Here is a 20,223-nt window from a genome sequence, read left to right on the forward strand (position 1 = left end):
CTAGACAATACATTCCATTTAAATTTGCAAGATGTTCTCAACTTTGTCAGGTCATATCCATTCAATCTAGCTTATGGTTCGAGGCATTAGATCCCTACAATCCCAACCATGTTAAGATGTCTTAAATTGATAATTTTGTGTGAAGGAGGCCCACATGCACTTAAATAAACAATTATAATGCATACTCTATTAAAGTTCATGCACAATCAACCTGTCGGCTATGTAAATACTCATTTAAATCCAAATGATGGGATAAATTTTATAAAATGTCTCAATGAATATGAATCAAAATTAAGTAAATAAAATCTCTATGGATTTAGATTTCAAATCCCTATCCAATTAATCTAGAAATAAGGCAAGAGTTGATGGTTATGTTGTGCTCTCTATCGACTTGGAGGCGATATAAGGTTTTCTCTCAAGTGATATTTTCTCCTCGCTTCTAGCATGGCTTTTTTTTGTTTTTTCTCTATTTTTCCTTCCTTGTTATTTGCTTCATTTTTCTTGCAATTTGTTTTTAGGTTTATTTTAGGTAAGCTGGCTTTTGGAGATGACGACTCCATGATCATCTATCCCTACATCTTCCTAATTTTCGGTTGGCAAATCTCAAGTTCTTAAAGTGGTTTTAGCATGCTCTTCATCTTCTTGTACTAAACTTCAATTTGTGTGAACATATTTTAAAGGTTGTCCGGCTTTGATGTTTGATGATTCCATTATTTTATAGCTAGTTGTTCCTTTTGCTTTTACTTTTGAAAGCAAGTTTTTTCTTTGTTGTCCTAATCTGGATCTTATATAAATGTTTTTTATTAATCTGAAGCTTTCTAGCTCTTTTCATATCGGTTTATTGGATCTGCGACATATTGCAAATTAACTTAGTAATGATCTGGATTATAGTCATATTCTCTTAAGTAGATCTTACTACATTCAAGCTTGTCAAATGAGATTACTCAAATGGACATTGGATTTTGATGTTCGTCAGGAATCACTTATTGCTCTTGTGTAGATCTCCTATCCGAATCTGAGATTTCTTTTTTTTTTTTTAATTCTTAAATTTTATTTGGACTGGCATTATTTCTGGTAGGCCTTTGTAGATAGACCAAGTTATGTCCTCAATCTCTTATCTGTTTGTAGCTCATGTTTTAGTTGAGTTGGTTATTTCTAAGAATCATCGTAATGAGATTTAGATTGGTTCGGAGTTGAATGGTTATTACCAAAAAGTTTACATTGAAAATTTTACCATTTTTTTGCTCTCAATATAAGATGCATGGTCATGGGTTAACTGAGTATTACAGGTTACATCCCCATCTCTAAAAGGACAAGGAATCCTCCAAACAATTGCATGGAAATACTATCCCTTTGTTTAATCCTAATAATGTGATTCCTAATATTGAACCGCTTTCCACCCATATAGATGTTACAATTCATGATCAAGGAGAAAATGTTAACTCTACTTCTTACGTGGCTCATGATTGTCAAAATGTAGATCAGCAGATATTGGAAATTACAACTAATAAGAATATTGTGTCATCTTCTACTATTAGTCATTGTGCTCTTAACATAAACTTGTATGATATTGACTTTATGATGCTACATAAAAGTTTCTCTAAAATTATGCCTACTCAATCTATTGTTAATGACCAGGAGGATGGCCAAATCTGTATGGTGGAAGGTAATGTTGGTAGTGACTTGAGTAATAAAAATAATTTGCAGGATGGTTGCATCTTTGAGGTGGGTGAATTGCCTCATAACATGAGGTAGGCCGGTATGATCAATGATAGTAAGCTTCCCTTAAATTTTCATTATCATAGTGATGATTTTATTGATATGGAGGACATGGATATTATTGCTAAATGGATTGCTAAAGATGATAATAACCTATTTATATTATGTTTTAAAGTACGAGAGGTAGGATTAAGAACATCATTTTATAATCTCCTAGAACCACCCATTCACATACTTCTCAATAATATTATTTTTATGTTTAATTCAATTAATTGGAAAGTTAAGGGCATTAGGTGTCCCTCCTTTAGGTTAAGAGTTAAGAACTTATGCCGTGTTTATAATGTTTATATTCTTATATTGCTTGAACCTCTTATTTCCTCTACTAAATTACTTGGTACTGCTAGATTTTTGGTTTTATGTACGCTATTTTGAGTGTGGCTAATAAGATTTGGGTGTTATAAAAGAAACCTATTAGAATTGATATTATTTGAGATTTCACTCAAGTGCTACATTGTAATATATAAGTTTAAAATTACATTATTATGCTCCTTTTTTACTATGCTTCTTCTCAGTATACTAAAAAATTATTATGGGAACAACTCAACAATTTTTATAGTATTTATAACTTACCTTAGCATTTTAGAGGTGATTTTAACAAAATTTATAATCCTTCTTAATAGATAGGGGGTTATTCTCCTACCTATTGTTAAAGAGTTGCTATTTGCATATTTTACATTCTTCCAACTTGTATAGTTTTGATGATTTCAAATATTATTATTTTATGTATAGTTATCTCCTAACACTTTTTGGAAGAGTTCTTTTTGCTCTTGTGTATACTAACATTTCAGAAAAATCAAACTCGAGACTACAAAGACTTCAAATAAAATTCAGCATGAGATATTTTGTTTATTTAAAACTTGTATTTTTCTTTGAGTTAAGCTTGAGAGGGAGTGGTTATAATTGAGTGAATACACACACACACACTTTATGAGATCTTGAGAAATTTGTATAGATCATACGGGACGAACATAATTCGTACGGGACGATCAGGTCAGTTATCTCCTCGTAAGAGCAATGGAACAATCAGAAGCTGAAGAAAATTTTTCTAAGTCCTGATCATCTAGGATGAAGTGTATTCATCTTAGGACAAAATGTTCTCTGGTAAATTTTCGTTCAGAACAAAGTGTATTCGTTCCAGGACGAGTTGCTCTCTGGAGTAAAATCGTCCAAGATGAAGTGTATTCATCCCGGGACGATTTGCTCTCTGGAAAAATTTTTTTCGGATGAACCCATATTCATCCCAGGACGAAGTGAACCGACTCTAAAATGTTAGTGACGTTCTGTAGTTATTGGGAACCGACCTATGGAATAATCGTTTGTACCGGACGAACCTAGTTCATTTGGGATGATGTGTGTATACAAAGACATTTCATATCCATATATATTAGGTTCATTTCCAGCATAATTAAGTAAAATCATCAAGGATGATCCACGATCATAAGGGATGATCCAATGCATATTTAATTGATAATTCATAATATTTGGACGGTTTTTCTTGTCTCTCCATTATAAAGTCCAATTTTGACTGCCACCAAATCTTTTTGTCCACTGATCTTCATGCCTATTGAAAGATGAGGAAATGAGAGAGTGTATGAGAGTGTTTGAAGGAGGATTCTTACTACTGGAGCATGAAGGCTTCACTTGGTGTTCAAAGGTAAGAATCTTTACTTTTGATTTGTGTTTACTTCACTCATTTCTTTCTTTCTTCCAGATTTCTTATGAGAAGATCTATAAAGGAGATTCGATTCTCTGCTGACACTTGGAGAGTGTGAACAACCAAAGGATTCTCTACCCATACTTGGAGAGTGTGGACAACTGAAGGGTTCTCTTCCCACACTTGGAGAGTGTGAACAGCCGAAGGGTTCTTTGCCTATACCGGGAGAGTACAAAAGGATGACAGTTCTCTGCCAACATTGAGGATAGTGTAAAAGGATGACTATTCTCTGCCAACACTAGGGATAGTGTAAAAGGACGATGATTCTCTGCCAACACTAGGTATAGTGTAAAAGGACGACGATTTTATGCCGCATCGGGTAGTGGTGGAAAGAGTTTTTGTAAAGGCTTCTCTGCCTTATTGTGGGTGCTAGAGGAGAGTCACTAGTGGTATTAGTGCAATACTCGGAGGGTGCCTCCGAGTCACCCTCCGAGTTGTAGATGTAGGTCAAGTTTGACCGAACCACTATAAATCTTATGTCTTTTATTTTTTGTTGCTTTTTATTTTGTTGATTTTTATTCTAATTTGTGGTTGAAAAATGTATTTCTACAAAACTCATTAACGTTTATTTTTTGTTTTAAAAAAATTAAAAAAAGGGATTAATTTTTAATTACCAATTCACTCCCCCCTCTTAGTTAGACACAGGGACAAAAGCTTAGGTTTAACAACCTAATTCATAGTGATCGAGTTTCAACAAGTGGTATCAGAGCTTTGTTTCAAAATCATAAGTTTAGACTACTTTTTTATTAACATAGATTGCTATATTTGGAAACCGCAATACACCCGAGGGTTACTCTATAACTAGACCTCCACTGTTTTACAATATACCTTTTGATTTTTGGAAAACATGCATGTCTATATTTTTACAGTCACTTGATTATCGTATGTGGATCTTAGTTCAGGAAGGGTATACAAAACCAACTAGATTAGTTGACGGAGTTAGAGTTGAAACAACTTTTGCAGACTGGACGGTAGAAGAACGTGACTTAGCACAACTAAATGCCAAATGCTTGAATAGTTTCTTTTATGCTTTAAAATCAGATGACTACATGCGAGTTTCCACTTCTAAAAGTAGGAAAGACATATGGGATAGACTTTGTATAACTTATAAGGGGACTAATGAGGTTAAGCAATCTAGACTTTAATATCTTGTTGCATGATTATGAATTATTTTGCATGAAACCAAATGAATCCATTTCTTATATTTACATAAGATTCACACAAATAGTCACCTCTTTGCATGCATTGGGTAGGGAACTATCGAATGCTGAAATGGTTAATAAGATTCTTTATTATTTGTCAACTGCTTATAATGTAAAAATTACTGCAATTACAGAGTCTAAAGATCATAACATTTACTCAGTTGACAATCTTCTTGGTTTGCTAATTGCTTACGAGCAAGGAGTTAGCCAAAGAAAGATTGATGTAGGTGAACCACGAAGGGAGAAGAACATAGCACTTAATGTGGAAGAGTTTGAGAGTGAACACTCACAACCCGAGGATGAAGACGACATCGCATTAATGACTAGAAAATTCAGAAAATTTTTAAAGAGGAAGTAGAAGAGACGCCAGCATTGGAATAGAGGTAAATTTAATAGAAATGCCAAGGTATTAAATGATGTGATTTGTTATGAGTGTAGGAAACCTGATCATATCAAGACTGAATGCACAAAACTCAAAGTTACTCCTAACAAAGAGAAGGTAGAGGAGAAACCAATTATAAAGAAGGGCAAGAAGAAGTTTCAAAGAGCTTTCTAGGCGAACTCAGCTTCAGATTCATCAGAGACCGAGAAGGAAGAAGAAGTCACTAATCTGTTCTTAATGGCCGATAGTCTTGATCAGTCAGATCAAGAAGAGGTATGTGATTTAACCTATGATGAACTTTTTGAAGTTTTTGAACACATGCATGATGCATATAAGAAAATAAAGCAAATGCATGCTATTCTAAGTTTAGAGTTTGAAGAATTACAAAAGGAACATGAAATCCTTAGGAAAGATCATGCTTTAATTGATGATAACCACATGAAATTACTTGATGAGTTTGATGACTTGAATAGAAAACATGAAAATTTAAAATCATCCTATGCTAAACTTGAAAAAGATTTTAAAAATTTTAAGGATGAATCGGAGAGCAGGATTTATAGATCAAATTATACAAATTGAATTTTGGAATATATGAATTCATTTTACAAATTAATGATAAAAGCTCTCGAGGATAATAGGATACCCCATAAACTTGAAGATTTTACTAATCCTATTCTGTATCCTAAATTTATGCAATCCCTGAATAGACAGATGAATGGTATAATACTTAGGAAATCATTTTCAAAAGTAAAATGTAATAATTATGGATTGTTTGGACATATAGCTCACACCTGTACATTGAAGATGAAAATTTATTTGGTATGGAGACTTAAGATGCATAAACCTAGACATATCATACATGCATCTAATTATAAATTGCCAAAACAAGAACCCAAACTTGTTTGGGTTCCCAGGTCTAACGTTTAATAATTTTGTAGGATCACTCTCACACAAGACCTCGTGAGAGCATATGGTACTTGGACAATGGATTTTCAAAGCATATGACTAAAGATACTGCATAATTCATATCGCTGGAAGCCAGAAGTGGAGGCAAGGTTACACTTGGAGATAACACCACAAGAAAGGTCGTTGGATTAGGTATGATTGAAAATCATAAAAAATTTTACATTGAGAATCTAGTATTAGTAGAAGGCTTAAAGCATAACCTGTTAAGTATAAGCCAGCTATGTGATAAAGGATATTGTGTGAAAATTTTTCCTACTAGCTGCATATTAAGCCTAAATGATAAAGATGTTTTGAATGGTAAATGGATAAATAATATTTATATGTTAGACTTGAACTATATTCAATCTCCTACTACTTTTTGTTTGAAAAAAATATCTGATCAGTCATGGCTTTGGCATAGGAGACTTTGTCATTCTAGCATGAAAAATCTTAGAAAGATTACCCAAAAGAACTAAGTGAGAGGTATACCAAAACTAGACTTTACTAAGGACCACCTTTGTGATGCATGTCAATTAAGAAAGCAAGTGAAGTTCTCTTTTCAGTCCAATAAGGATCTTAGACTAGTAAACCATTCAAGATTTTACATATGGATCTTTTTGGACCAATTGGAACTGTGAGTCTAGAAGGGAAGGTATACAGATTTGTGATTATGGATGATTACTCAAGATTCACATGGGTTAGATTTCTATTTCATAAGAGTGAATCATTTGAGAAATTTAGAAACTTTTTGACTTGGATTCAAAAAAAACTAGGGGGTGAAATTATTTTTATACAAAGTAATCATGGAGGAGAATTTGAGAATGAGAAATTTAAAGAATTTTGTAAGGAGAAAGGAATCGATCACAATTTTTTTACACCTAAAACCCCTCAGCAGAATGGGGTAGTCAAAATGAAAAACAAAACATTAATAGAAGCTGCCCAAGCAATGTTGGCAGAATACTCACTTCTTAAATATTTTTGGGCTGAGGTGGTTAGCACTGTATGTTATGTTTTGAATAGGGTGAATGTGAGATCTAAACTAAATAAAACACCCTATGAGTTTCTAAAAGGAAGAACACCTAATTTGTCTCATTTGTATTTTTTTGGTTGCAAGGTATTCATTCATAACAAAAGAAAATCTTCCTTGGGAAAATTTGATCTAAAATCTGATGAAGGAATTTTTGTTGGATACTGAAGTGTTGGAAAATCTTATAGAGTATTCATTAGAAGAACTTTGGTAATTGAGGAGACTACACATGTTGTATTTGATGAATCTAAAAATATGGAAGAGCCAAATGTTGTAGAAGATGAGATTGAGATTAACTTCCAAAAGATTGAAAAAAGAAATTTGGAAGAAAATTTGGAAGAAAATGTGGAAGAAAATTTGGAGAAAACCCTTTGCCTAAAGATTTGAGATTTTCTAAAAACCATCCAAGGGAATTAATTTTAGGTGAACCAAGTGAGGGTGTAAGGACTAGGCGTGGATTAAACTAAGAAGTCATTCATTCAGCCTTCATTTCAACTATAGAACCCACAAATATTGATCAAGCACTTTCGGATGAACTTTAGATTTTGGCCGTGCAAGAAGAGTTGATTCAATTTGTAAGAAAATAAAAATTGGGAATTAACTACAAGGCCAAAGGATCAAAGTGTAGTTGGAACTAAGTGGGTATTCAAAAATAAAATGAATGACTCAGGAGTAGTCATTAGAAATAAGGCTAGATTAGTTGCTAAGGGGTATAATCAGATTGAAGGGATTGATTTTGAGGAGACTTTTTCCTCTATAGCTAGACTTGAAGCAATTAGGGTTTTGCTAGTTTTTGCCTATTTTAGAAGATTCAAATTGTATCAAATGGATGTGAAAAGTACCTTTTTAAATGGGGTAATTCAAGAAGATGTTTTTGTAGAACAACCACCTGGTTTTATAAATTCTAAATACCTAAATCATATTTTCAAGTTGAAAAAGGCATTATATGGAATGAAACAGGCACCTAGGGATTGGTATGAGAGGTTGAGCACATTCTTACTTGAAAGATCTTTTGAAAAAGGAAGTGTGTATACAACTCTCTTTTTAAAGAAATGTGGAAAGGATATAATCACTGTTCAAATTTATGTGGATGATATCATTTTTTTATCTTCAAATAAAAATCTTTTTGATGATTTTTCTAAAATAATTATTAGTGAATTTGAGATGAGCCTAATGGGAGATTTAAGTTACTTTCTAGGATTTAGCATTAAGAAAATTGAGGAAGGTACATTTCTTAGTCAGTCAAAGTATATTAAGGACATCCTCAAAAAGTATGAAATGGATAATGCTAAACCTATTAGTACACCAATGGTTTCCTCAGTTCAGTTGGATAAGGATCCTAAGGAAAAATTTATTGATCAAAAGAAATTTAGAGGGATAATTGGATCTTTACTTTACTTGTCTGCTAGCTGACCCGATATCATGTTTAGTGTTTGCTTATGTGTTAGAATTAAATTAGATCCAAAAGAATCACATTTGATAGCAGTGAAGAAGATTTTAAGATATCTGTTAGGAATTCAGAACTTAGGAATTTGGTTTCCTAAGTTTAGCTCTTCATTTAAAATAATTGGTTATTCAGATTCTGACTTTGTAGGTTGTAGGGTGGATAGAAAGAGCACTTCTGGAACATGTCAATTTATTAGAAATTCTCTAGTCTCTTGGTCCAGTAGAAAATAAAATTCATTAGAACTATCTACTACATAAGCTGAATACATTGCATTAGGAAGTAATGTGGCACAAGTTCTTTGGTTGAAACAACAGTTAATTGATTTAGGATTAACTATAGGCACTATTCTAATTTCTTGTGATAACACTAGTGCTATTTATATTTCTAAAAATCCTATTCAACATTCAAGAACCAAATATATAGACATAAGGCATCATTTCATAAGGGATCATATATCCAAAGGAGAAAATGAACTCACTCATGTTTCTACTGAAAATCAACTTGCAGACATTTTTACAAAACTTTTAGCCTTTGATACTTTCAGTGCATTAAGAACAAGGCTTGGTGTTATTGATTTGAATGCTTAAATGAAAATATTTTTGTAACATTGATATTTGTTTACAAGTTAATGTGTTTGTGTGTTTTTATGTGTTTATGAACTTGTATGTGTGATTTTCTTTATTTAGAGTTTGTGTTTTTTCGTTGTTTTATGTTTTTAGTGTTTTTCTGTTTTAGTTTTTTGATTTAGTGAAAAATTTGAAAATTTGAGTGACAATCATCCGGGATGAAATTTTTTCATACGGGACGATTGTGTAGTGTGTCAATCTGTCAAATTTAGAACCATTGGAGTGCAGTTTTTAGTGTTTTATTGTCACTTCATCTATATGATCGTCACAATCATCTGGGATGAAATGTTTTTCAAACGACGGGATGAATGAATAAAGCGGTTGAATGGATAAGGTAGTTTTTAATATGAGTTTCATACGTACGAACCTTTTGTTCGTCCGGACGAATAAATGTCGGTTCGATGTAGGGGACGGTTTTAATTGCCATTAAAATGATCATAAGTTCTGATCGTCCCAAGATGAACACGTGTTCGTCTGTACGACCAGTCTGGTCAAAAGTCTATACGAAAGGATGCTTCGTAAGTTGTGTTGATTACGAAAAGCTGTTTCATTTTGACGTATTGGTTCATTCATACGAAATTTTTTTATATGGGACGAATCAAAAAATTCGTACGGGATAAAATTTTTTTGTCTAGTACGAACGTGTCATTTTCAATAAATAGAAGGGCTTTTGAACTTAACAGTCACACTCAAAACTTCACTTTCAATCTCTTTAGTACTCTAGATCTTCTTCCAAATGGAAAGTTCAAGTAAGAGACAAAAGATTCTGGCAAAGAAACCACATAAAAATTCTTCTAAGAACCTTCTTTCCATAGCGAATGAGGAATCTTTTTCTAGGTTTGTCTCAGCAAAGATCACACCCTCTAGAATCCTAATCCAAGAACAACTTACCTTTCAGGTGATGAACTTATTTGCTTCAACACAGTTTTATTTTATCCTTACCCTCGTCTATCTCTAAAATAAAGAAACCTTTCACTACTTCCTCGCCAACATGTCCTTTAATTCTGACCACTCTATAATCCTTTCCTTTGTCTTCAAACAAAAAGTTGAAATCACAAGGCTGGCTTAGTAGCCTTTTTTGAATTTAAGGATAGAGGGAGCTAGAGCCTATCACTTGATCAACACTCATTATTATGCATGGTATGAAATTAATAATGTGATTAGATGAAATAATCTAAACAAACATGTGGCAAGAGTATACTGTCTCGTTCGAAATACACGTATCATCCAGCATGTCCTTAGAACTTCAATAATTCCTAAAGCTGGTGATAGAATCAACATTACCCATCTTCTTTCTATGGTGGCCTTCTTGATCATGACTAAAGAACCTATAGATGAAGCCCAACTTATCCTTGACAATCTTTATAGGCTGTCTAAAATTGGACATGTAGAGCATAAGAGAAAGAAGAATATCACCTTAGGACATCTAGTTGCCTAAATTTTGGACAAAGAAATACAATTTGGTTCATCCTGATCAAGAGTTTGAAGAACCTCTCTACTACAACAACGGATCATTTAGAGCAATCTTCAAAGAAGAGCCAAGTAAAACACATGTCATTAGTGCTACAGAGGAAGAACCAGAAACTGCACCTGCACCAGCTAATGAACCAAATTATTAGGATTTGGTTAAAAGATTTAATCGTATAGAGACTCATTTTGATCAACATTTTGATCAAATTAAGACTCATCTTCAGTAGTAGGCCGCACAATATCATCATGACATGAATTTTAAGAGGGATCAGATGAGTGATATCAGTACCAATGTGCTTATGATGAGTACTTACTTTAACATCTTCGGTGGTGCACCTCCTCCTCCTCCAGATCAGGGTCTTTCTCAGTGATAGTTGCACTTAATTTTATGTATTTTCTATAGTTTATGTGTTAGTTGTTGTTATAAGTAAGTTTGTTGTATTTTCTTTTCTTTAGATGTTTAGTTTTTTTTTTTTGTATTGATATCCTGAGCGTAGATTGTAATATCTTCATAGTGATATCAATATATGTTCTCGTGTTTTAGCTTTAATGGTATTGAAATGTGTGTTAGCCTTTATGACAATCATTAGGTTTTTGATCTTAATAGTTCTACACTTTGAAATCCAAGTCAAAATTAAATTCATTAGAAAATCTAATTTTTTCTAAATTTAAGTTCTGCTTATAACTTGATATAATTAAAATTGTCAATTTCATGTCTCTTATTTAGACTACATTAATTCTAATGTTATTATTGCAACTATGATATTTTCTTATTTTATATTTCATTTATCAATAAATATTTATGCACTTAGAAAAATTTGAAATTTTTTATTATTGATTATGAAAAGATCAAAATTACTCTTGAAAAAATGTACAATGTACAAAAATTAAAAGGAATGCGTAATGGTTCGCAAGTAGAAAAAGAGGCACAAAATAAGCCCCAAAATAAAAAGATGCACAAAAATGTGCCAATAATTTTAAAAAGATGCACAAAGCACCACATGTGGTAATTATTTCTTTTCATTACCTTTTAATCTCTTAATTCAAATTGATCTACTGTAAATTTATATTCTGTCTAGAAATTTGAAATATACAAATTTTCTATTCATCCTTTTTGCAATTAGACTCTCAATCTAAGAGTCTAAATTGACTCATGTTTTTGATATATTCTTTCTATTATCAATGTTATATCTCTTTTTAAATTCTATGAATTAATATGATTTGCCTAATGTTTTAATTTTATTTGCATAACTTTTTTCAATCACTTTAAAGATTGAATTATCAAATGATTTTCATATGTCTGCTTACATTTCAAGTCTTTTTCTTCTTTACTTTTTGTTGTTGTCAAAAAGGGGGAAAAACTATTTGTATCATAATTTTGGTTCTATTTTATTCGTATTGTATGTGCGTGTGTCTGTTTTTTTTTTTAATGTGTTTTGTGTGTGTTGTATACGTTGTGTGTTTGTTTTATTTTTGTTTGTTGTATATTTCTAAAAATGACTCCTTATTTACACATGTTCATCAATTCAGAGGGAGTTTAGGAGATTTTTTGAATTTGAAAATTATATAAATAATAATTCTTTAGCCATCAGAAAAAGGGGGAGATTGTTAAATGAGTTGCTATTTGCATGTTTTACATTCTTGCAACTTGTATAGTTTTGATGATTTTAAATATTATTATTTTATGTATAGTTATCTCCTAACACTTTTTGGAAGAGTTATTTTTGCTCTTGTGTGCACTAACATTTCAAGAAAATTAAACTCCATACTACAAAGACTTCAAATCAAATTTATCATGAGATATTTTATGTATTTAAAACTTGTATTTTTCTTTGAATTAAGTTTGAGAGGAAGTGATTGAAATTGAGTGAATAAACACACAGACTTTAGGAGATCTTGAGAAATTTGTACTGATCGTACGGGACGAATATAGTTCGTACGGGACGAACATAGTTCGTACGGGACGATCAGGTCAGTTATATCCTCGTAAGAGAAATGGAATAAAAAAAGCTGAAGAAAATTTTTCTAAGTCCTGATCATCTAGGACGAAGTGTATTCATCCCAGGACCAAATATTCTCTGAAAAATTTTCGTTCAGAATGAAGTGTATTCATTCCAGGACGAGTTGCTATCTGGAGTAAAATTGTCCAGGATGAAGTGTATTCATCCAGGGATGATTTGCTCTCTAGAAAAATTTCATCCAGATGAACCCATATTCGTTTAAGGATGAAGTGAGCCGACTCTGAAATTTTAGTGATGTTCTATAGTTTTTGGGAACCGACTTATGGAATAACCGTTCGTACTAGACGAACCTAGTTCATACGGGATGATGTGTGTGTACGAAGTCATTTCGTACCTATATATATTAGGTTCATTTCCAACATAACTAAGTAAAATCGTCCAGAACGATCGACGATCGTACGGGACGATCCAATGTGAATTTACTTGATAATTTGCAGTTTTTGGACTATTTTTCTTATCTCTCCTATATAAAGTCCAATTTTGACCACCAACAAATCTTTTTGTCCACTGATCTTCATACCTGTTGAAATAAGAATCAAGGATAGAGTTAAGAGAGTGTACGAAGGAGGATTCTTACTACTGCAGCGTGAAGGCTTCACCTTGTGTTCAAAGATAAGAATCTTTACTTTTGATTTGTGTTTACTTCAATATTTACTTTCTTCCTTCTAGATTTCTTGTGAGAAGATCTATTAAGAAAATCCAGTTCTCTGCCCGCACTTGGAGAGTGTGAACAACCGAAGGGTTCTTTGCCCACACTTGGAGAGTGTGAACAACCGAAGGGTTCTCTGCCCATACTTGGAGAGTGTGAAAAGCCGAAGGGTTCTCTGCCTACACTGGGAGAGTGTAAATGGATGACGGTTCTCTGCCTACACATGGGATAGTTTAAAAGAATGACTGTTCTCTGCCAACACTAGGGATAGTGTAAAAGGATGACGGTTCTTTACCAACACTGGGGATAGTGTAAAAAGATGATGATTCTCTGCCTCACTGGGTAGTGGTGGAAAAAGTTTTTGTAAAGGCTTCTCTGCCTTGCTGTGGATGCTAAAGGAGAGTCACTAGTGGTATTAGTGCAGTACTTGGAGGGTGCCTTCGAGGAGTGGATGTAGGTCAAGTTTGACCGAACTACTATAAATCTTGTGTTTTTTATTTTTCGTTGCTTTTTATTTTGTTGATTTTTGTTTCTAATTTATGCTTGAAAAATCTATTTCTACAAAACTCATTAAATTTTATTTTTTGGTTTAAAAAAATTAAAAAAAGGAATTGATTTTTAATCACCAATTCACCCCCCTATTGGTTAGCCACTTGGACATAAGCTTTGGTTTAACAACCTAATTCATAGTGAATGAGTTTCAACACCTTTCACTCTTTGGAAGATTTTAATAATATATTCTGGACTATAATTTAATTGACATTAGCTTCTCTAGCAATAAATTCACTTGGAACCATGATCATTTATGGCAATGGTTGGATTTGGTGTTGTTTAATGATTGTTGGCTTAACTCTTTAATTCTATTACTTTTTAGTATCTTATTAGAAATCTCTTTGACCATTCCCCCTTGTTAATTAGACTAAAGACTAGGCATCTTAATTCTTCCCCTCAATTTAGATTTCAAAACATTTGGTTACATCACGACTATTTTTTGGACATGGTATAGGAAATATGGAAAGCCCCTTTACATCCGGATAACTCTATCTTTGGTATGAGGAGACTTTATTTTAAACTGAAAAGGGCATAAGAAAAATTTAAATTTGTGGAATCATAATGTTTGTAAAAAATTTTCACCAATATTTTAAATGCTGAGCAGAAAGTGAACACTTTTGAGATAAACTATCAATTGATTCCTTTTGATGTTAACTTTAGTTTTTTGAGGGATGCTGAAGAGTACCTTTTTAAATTACAAGCTTAGGGGGAAGATTTTTGGAAACAAAAAGCAATTGCAAAACACCTTGTTGAAGGTGATAATAATACTAAATATTTACATTCTTTGGTTAAGAGAAAACATGCCAAAAATTCCATTAATAAAATTCATAATCTATACTTTTTATTTCAAGTTGTGGTACAACTTTCGTGCTAAAGTGAGCCTTTGGGCTAATTTTATGTTTGTTAAGTATTGTGTTGTTAAACATCCAACTTGTTATTTTAACAAAGGTGATTCTGAAGTGTGGCAAAGACTTTGCAAAGTTAAATGGGTTGTTGAGCCCTACATCTCATGGGGGCTTGGTGGCAGTAACATTTTCTCATGGCAAGATTGTTGATTGAGTGATTGCTCTATTGATTTTATTATTAACTCATCTTCCACTATGGCTATTAAGGTGAATTATTTCATTACTGATAATTGTTGGGACTATGAAAAACTTGTCAATGTTATTCCTGACTCTATTATTTAACAAATTTTGATCCTTCTCCTGAACACTAACTCCACAATGATTTACTTTTATATTGTTTATCCAAAGATGGTGGTTTCAGATTAAATGATGCTTGGCATGCCTTTAGAACTAAGAAGGAGGTTACTAATATTTTCTTTATGCTTTGGCACAAAAGTACTCCTTCCACTATGGCTATTTTTATCTGGAGAATTTTGCTTAAGTTCGTTCCTACAGATGATAACTTAATTAAAAGAGGTTTTATTTTGTCTTCCTAGTGCCAATGTTTTTATCATGTGGAGAATATGATTCATGTTTTTATCTAATGCCATAGGTTTATTTTGTCTTCCTAGTGCCAACGTTAGTCATCTTTCCACCTAGGTTTATTTATTTGACAAAACTCCCTAAGAACTCTTATAAGCTGAATGTGGATGATGTTATCATTGGGTCCTCTTTGGGCTGTGGTGGGGTTATCAGAGATAGTTATGGTAGTTTAAATATGGCTTTTGCTCATCCATTATAGAACTGTGATGTGATCTATGTTATTACCTCGGGTATTCTCCACGGCTTAAGATTATGCATTTCTCTTAACTTAACTAACATTGGTATTGAAGTTGATTCAAATTATAGTTTTTAGTTTTTAAATTATGTTGCTGATATAGTGTGTAATCCTGCAATGTTTTATCTTGCGAAGGACATTAAGAACCTGTTGATTTTATAAACTATTCTTTCTATCATATTCTCAAAGAGGAAATGCTTGTGCTACTTGGCTTGCAAATTGGGGATATGGTTTGGATTATTTTTTTGGTTTGGCTGGAACTAACCTCCCTACTTTGTATAAAGTGCTTTTAAGATTAAATAAAATTGGTATGCCCTATATTAAAAATTAATATTTTTTGTTTTTAGGAGCCTGTGTTAAAGTTTTCATTCGTACTGAGGGATGTCTCTCTATTAGTGCTGGTTGTTTTACATGTGATACTATTTTTTCCAGCTACTCTATTTCTGATTATGTTTCTAACTTCTTTCTTGGTCTTATTTTATTCTTCCCCTTAGTTTATTTTTATGTGGTTTATTTTTCCTCGTTGTTGTAGCTTTGCTCCCCGTATATTTTAGGGCATTATTTCTCTCTTGTGGCATTATTTGGTTGTCTAATTGTGGATTCTATGGAGCAAGCTTTAGTACTTGGTCTTTCCACCTATGTTCCTTGTGGGGCCTTTGATGGAGGTTGCTTCTTGGATCCTCTCTACTTATGTTTTTTTTACTCTCAGTTGGGTGGGGTACTGCAACTGTGCCAGTTGGAGTTTGGTTTGCTAGGGCATTGCCTTTACCTGGGCATGGTGCCTTTTTACATTATGGGGGCTGGGATTACTCTTGTGTGGTATTTGAGTTGGTTCTTTCCAAGTAGTTCCATTTATCATTTCTTAAATTGGTTTGTCCAGTTATCTTTTTGAATTGAGTGGTTTGGTTAGTTTTGATTTTTATGCTTTCTAGCTGGGGGTTTCTTTTAAAGTTGTGTTGGGAGCTTGGGTGTTCTTTCTTAGTTGTATTCTTATATGTTATTTCTAAAGAGTTATATCTTTTCCACTTATGGGTTGGGTGACTTGGGGTGATGTGACTATTTTCCTTCCTATGAGTTGATGATTGTTCAATCTTCTACTTCTTGGTGAGGTTATTGTTAAATGTACTCAAGTTGTTAGTTGTACTCTGATTATTTTGCCTTTAAATTATGTTATTGCTTGTGTGGATATGTGTTTGGACTCTCATCTGACCTTTTTTTTTGTTAAAATTTGTGCTGTCTATTTTTCCTATAAACCTTTTTTGTAGGAATTTTTTAGTGTAGATGTTCAAAGTGGTGGCACTTGGGAAGGGATCATGGAGCTTCTCACTATTTTTTATTTTGCTCTTCCTTTTTGGGTGCTTTTTCCTAAGCACCATAGATTGTACCTAGGTGATCTTGTATTTTTGAGTAGTAAGGAACTCGATCACTTAGAAATTTTTTTGTTTAATTTTATAGCTCTTTTGTGCATTAACGAGCTTGAGGTCCCTTTAAGGACTGTGTAATCTTTTTTTTTATTGAATGCGTAGGCACCTTTATTGGATTTCTTTAAAAAAAAGAAAATTTAATAAATCTCATTCACCACGCAATTTCTAAATTCTCTCTCCCCTTTTACAATTGTGCTCTAGTGATCGCAAAGTTCTCTGTTCAACACAATCTCGATACTCTTGATTTGGGTAATTATTTTTCTTAATTTGTTGGTCTCTAGTTTTTGTTTTATTTCTTAAGGACGTCCAACCTTAGGTTTTTTTTTGCCCTTGTGAAATGGCATTGGGGTTGTCATCATCTCCACAAAATCTATGTGGTAATCCTACAACGACTCCACTTGATTCTAAGTCTCATTTTTTCGATGAGGATGGTAAAGTTAATAAACCTAAAACACAATCTTTTTGTGATGTTGTTTTTGGCACTTCTCCCTCAATAGATCAATTTTTTTTTACCAAAGCTTCTATTAAAGGTTTTTAAGCTCTTATATTTATTGATAATGATATTATGAAATGAGCTTCTATATATCAGTTTACTTTAGTTGGGAAGTTTTCCATACGGTGACCTAATCTTGACATAATTTGAATTTTCTTTGGGAACATAAAACAATTGTCAAATGATCTTGATTATAGCCATGTGTTTGCTAGGAGATCTTATTATATAAACATTTGTTGGATGCATTTACTGAATTTGACTCCTTATTTTGATATTCAGAAAGAATCCTCAGTAGTTCTGATTAGGATTTCCTTCCCTAATCTTTGATTGCATTTTTCTAATTCTCATTTTTATAGGCTTTGGGTTCCATTTTTGGGAGGCCTTTACAATCGAACCAAGACACTTCTTCTCGATCGTGACCATCCATGGCATGAATATGAAAGTTCGTTAGGGATGTTAAGCCCTATAGAACTGGCCCAAGCTAACCAAGAGGGGGGGGGGTGAATTGGTATTTTAAAATTTCTTTTCACAAAGAATAAAAATCTTATAAACCAAAATCACACCACAAAAATAAATGCGGAATTAAAAGTGTGGAAGCAAGAAACAAGAACACAGAAATTTATAGTGGTTCGGTCAACTCGACCTACGTCCACTCCTTGGAGGCACCCTCCAAGTATTGCACTACAAAATGTGACTCTCCTTTAGCCCCCACGGCTAGGCGGAGAAGCCCTCACAAGAACCTCCTTTTTACCACCCCGGCAAGGCAGAGAACCTATCTCCTTTTGCTTCCTCCTGAAGCTGGCAAATAACCACAACCAAAAGCTAACTCCTTACCTCTACCGACCCTTCCACAGAAGAGAAACTCTAGACGAAGAAGAAGCAGAGCGATCTTTGAAGCAACCCTTGTGAATCCCCTCACAAGCTCCCCCTCACAAGATCCTCTCTCTCTCCCACTCTCTCTTTCTCTCCTCAAGGCCTTCTCAGGTCATTGCAGCAGCCAAAGGTCTTCAAAAACATTGAACAAGAGCTCTTAAATAGAAGAGCTTCAAAGGAGCTCATTAATTGCAGGTTGCCGACTTTATCGTCCAGGCCGATATGGACATCGGCCTGGCCGATCAGTACAAATCCCAAAAGATAATAATAATAATAATAATAATAATAATAATAATAATAATAATAATAATAATAATAATAATAATAATAATAATAATAATAATAATAATAATAATAATAATAATAATAATAATAATAATAATAATAATAATAATAATAATAATAATAATAATAATAATAATAATAATAATAATAATAATAATAATAATAATAATAATAATATTGTTAGTTAAATCAAGGCGTATGTCGGAAAGGCGCCCAAGCTTTCTAACCCCAATTTTTTAGGGGGTTTGTCTTCTTCACATTCTTTTAATGATGTTCTTGTGGGATCCTCTTCTGTTATTACATTTCGAAACTTAGGGTATCCTCTTTTCTTGGATTGCCTTCCATTTGGATCTCGTAACAGAAAATCAAAGGTTTAGTTGTTCCATTTTAGTTATTTTCCCTCTAAACGAGCATCTCATGATTCCATTCATAGATTTTTCTTTAATCTCAAGCTGAATGGGGAGGTTTTAGTCACTTTGTTGGATCCGTCGTCGCATATCCTTATCAAGCTTGCAAATGACCTTGATTATGGTAGGGTGTTCTGTCATCGATCTTATTTGGTGTAGAATTGTTACATGAAGCTTACCAAGTGGTCTCCCCTAGTTGACATTAGTGTTGAGTCACCGGTGATCCTGATTTGGGTTTCATTTTTGCAATTACGACCTCTCCTCTTATCTCCCCATATTCTTCACGGTTTGGGCTCTCACTTTAGCAAACCTCTGAAAATTGATTCAGCCACTTCTATTGGTTCCAGGCCATCCTTAGCTTGTGTTTTAGTTGAGCTAGGTATAACTAAATCCTACCCAGAGAAGGTTTGGTTAGGCCTTAATTTTGGCTATGTTTAGCAAGTTATTATGGATGAATTCCCTCCCTTTTGTGCTTCCTGTAAAAGTATTGGACATGCAATTGGTAATTGTTGTCCTGCGGTGGATTTGTCTAATCCTAACAAGGTTTCCAATAAAGCTTCTATCAATCCTTCTTTGATTCATCTTTCTCCCTCTTCCATTGTTGTTTCGCCTCTTGCTGTGAGGGATTGTTCGAATAATGTGGTTGTTGTCGATTTAGGTCCTACTGATTTGGTTGGGAATGAGGAGGTTTTTGAGGGGGTTACACCTACTATTGCAAATTCTAATTTACCCCAGGTGGACTCTGTATTGGTTGGGGTCGAACATGTTTCCCAGGCTTCTCAGTTAGGTTCAAGTGATCTTGGTGAATTGAATTGTGGTTTTAATTTTAAACCTACTTTGTCTTGTATGGATACTGTCCCTATCCCATGTAGTTTAGCTATGGCTGATGCGCCTTATGTGGGTGTTGAGCCATCTGGTTCTCCTATTTCTTCTATTTGGGAATTGCCTGTTGGTGATGAAATGATTCTAGTGAATCGGGATGCTGTCTCATCTTCTATTAATTTAGTGTCGAACAAGCTGGTTCATGATTAATCACATTTAGATTCCAATGATGGCTTTGAGGGTAGTGTTATTTTTTTAATATACCTATTTCTATTATGTCTAATGTGGAAATGAAAGATTAAGTGGCTAAGTCTGCGAAAAACTCTAGTTTGGTTCAAACTGACTGGCTGATTTTGGAGGATTCCCTTTCTTTTCCCTCTTGT

This window comes from Dendrobium catenatum, unplaced genomic scaffold, assembly GCF_001605985.2.
Source record: "Dendrobium catenatum unplaced genomic scaffold, ASM160598v2 fragScaff_scaffold_1089, whole genome shotgun sequence".
Lineage (NCBI taxonomy): Eukaryota > Viridiplantae > Streptophyta > Magnoliopsida > Asparagales > Orchidaceae > Dendrobium > Dendrobium catenatum.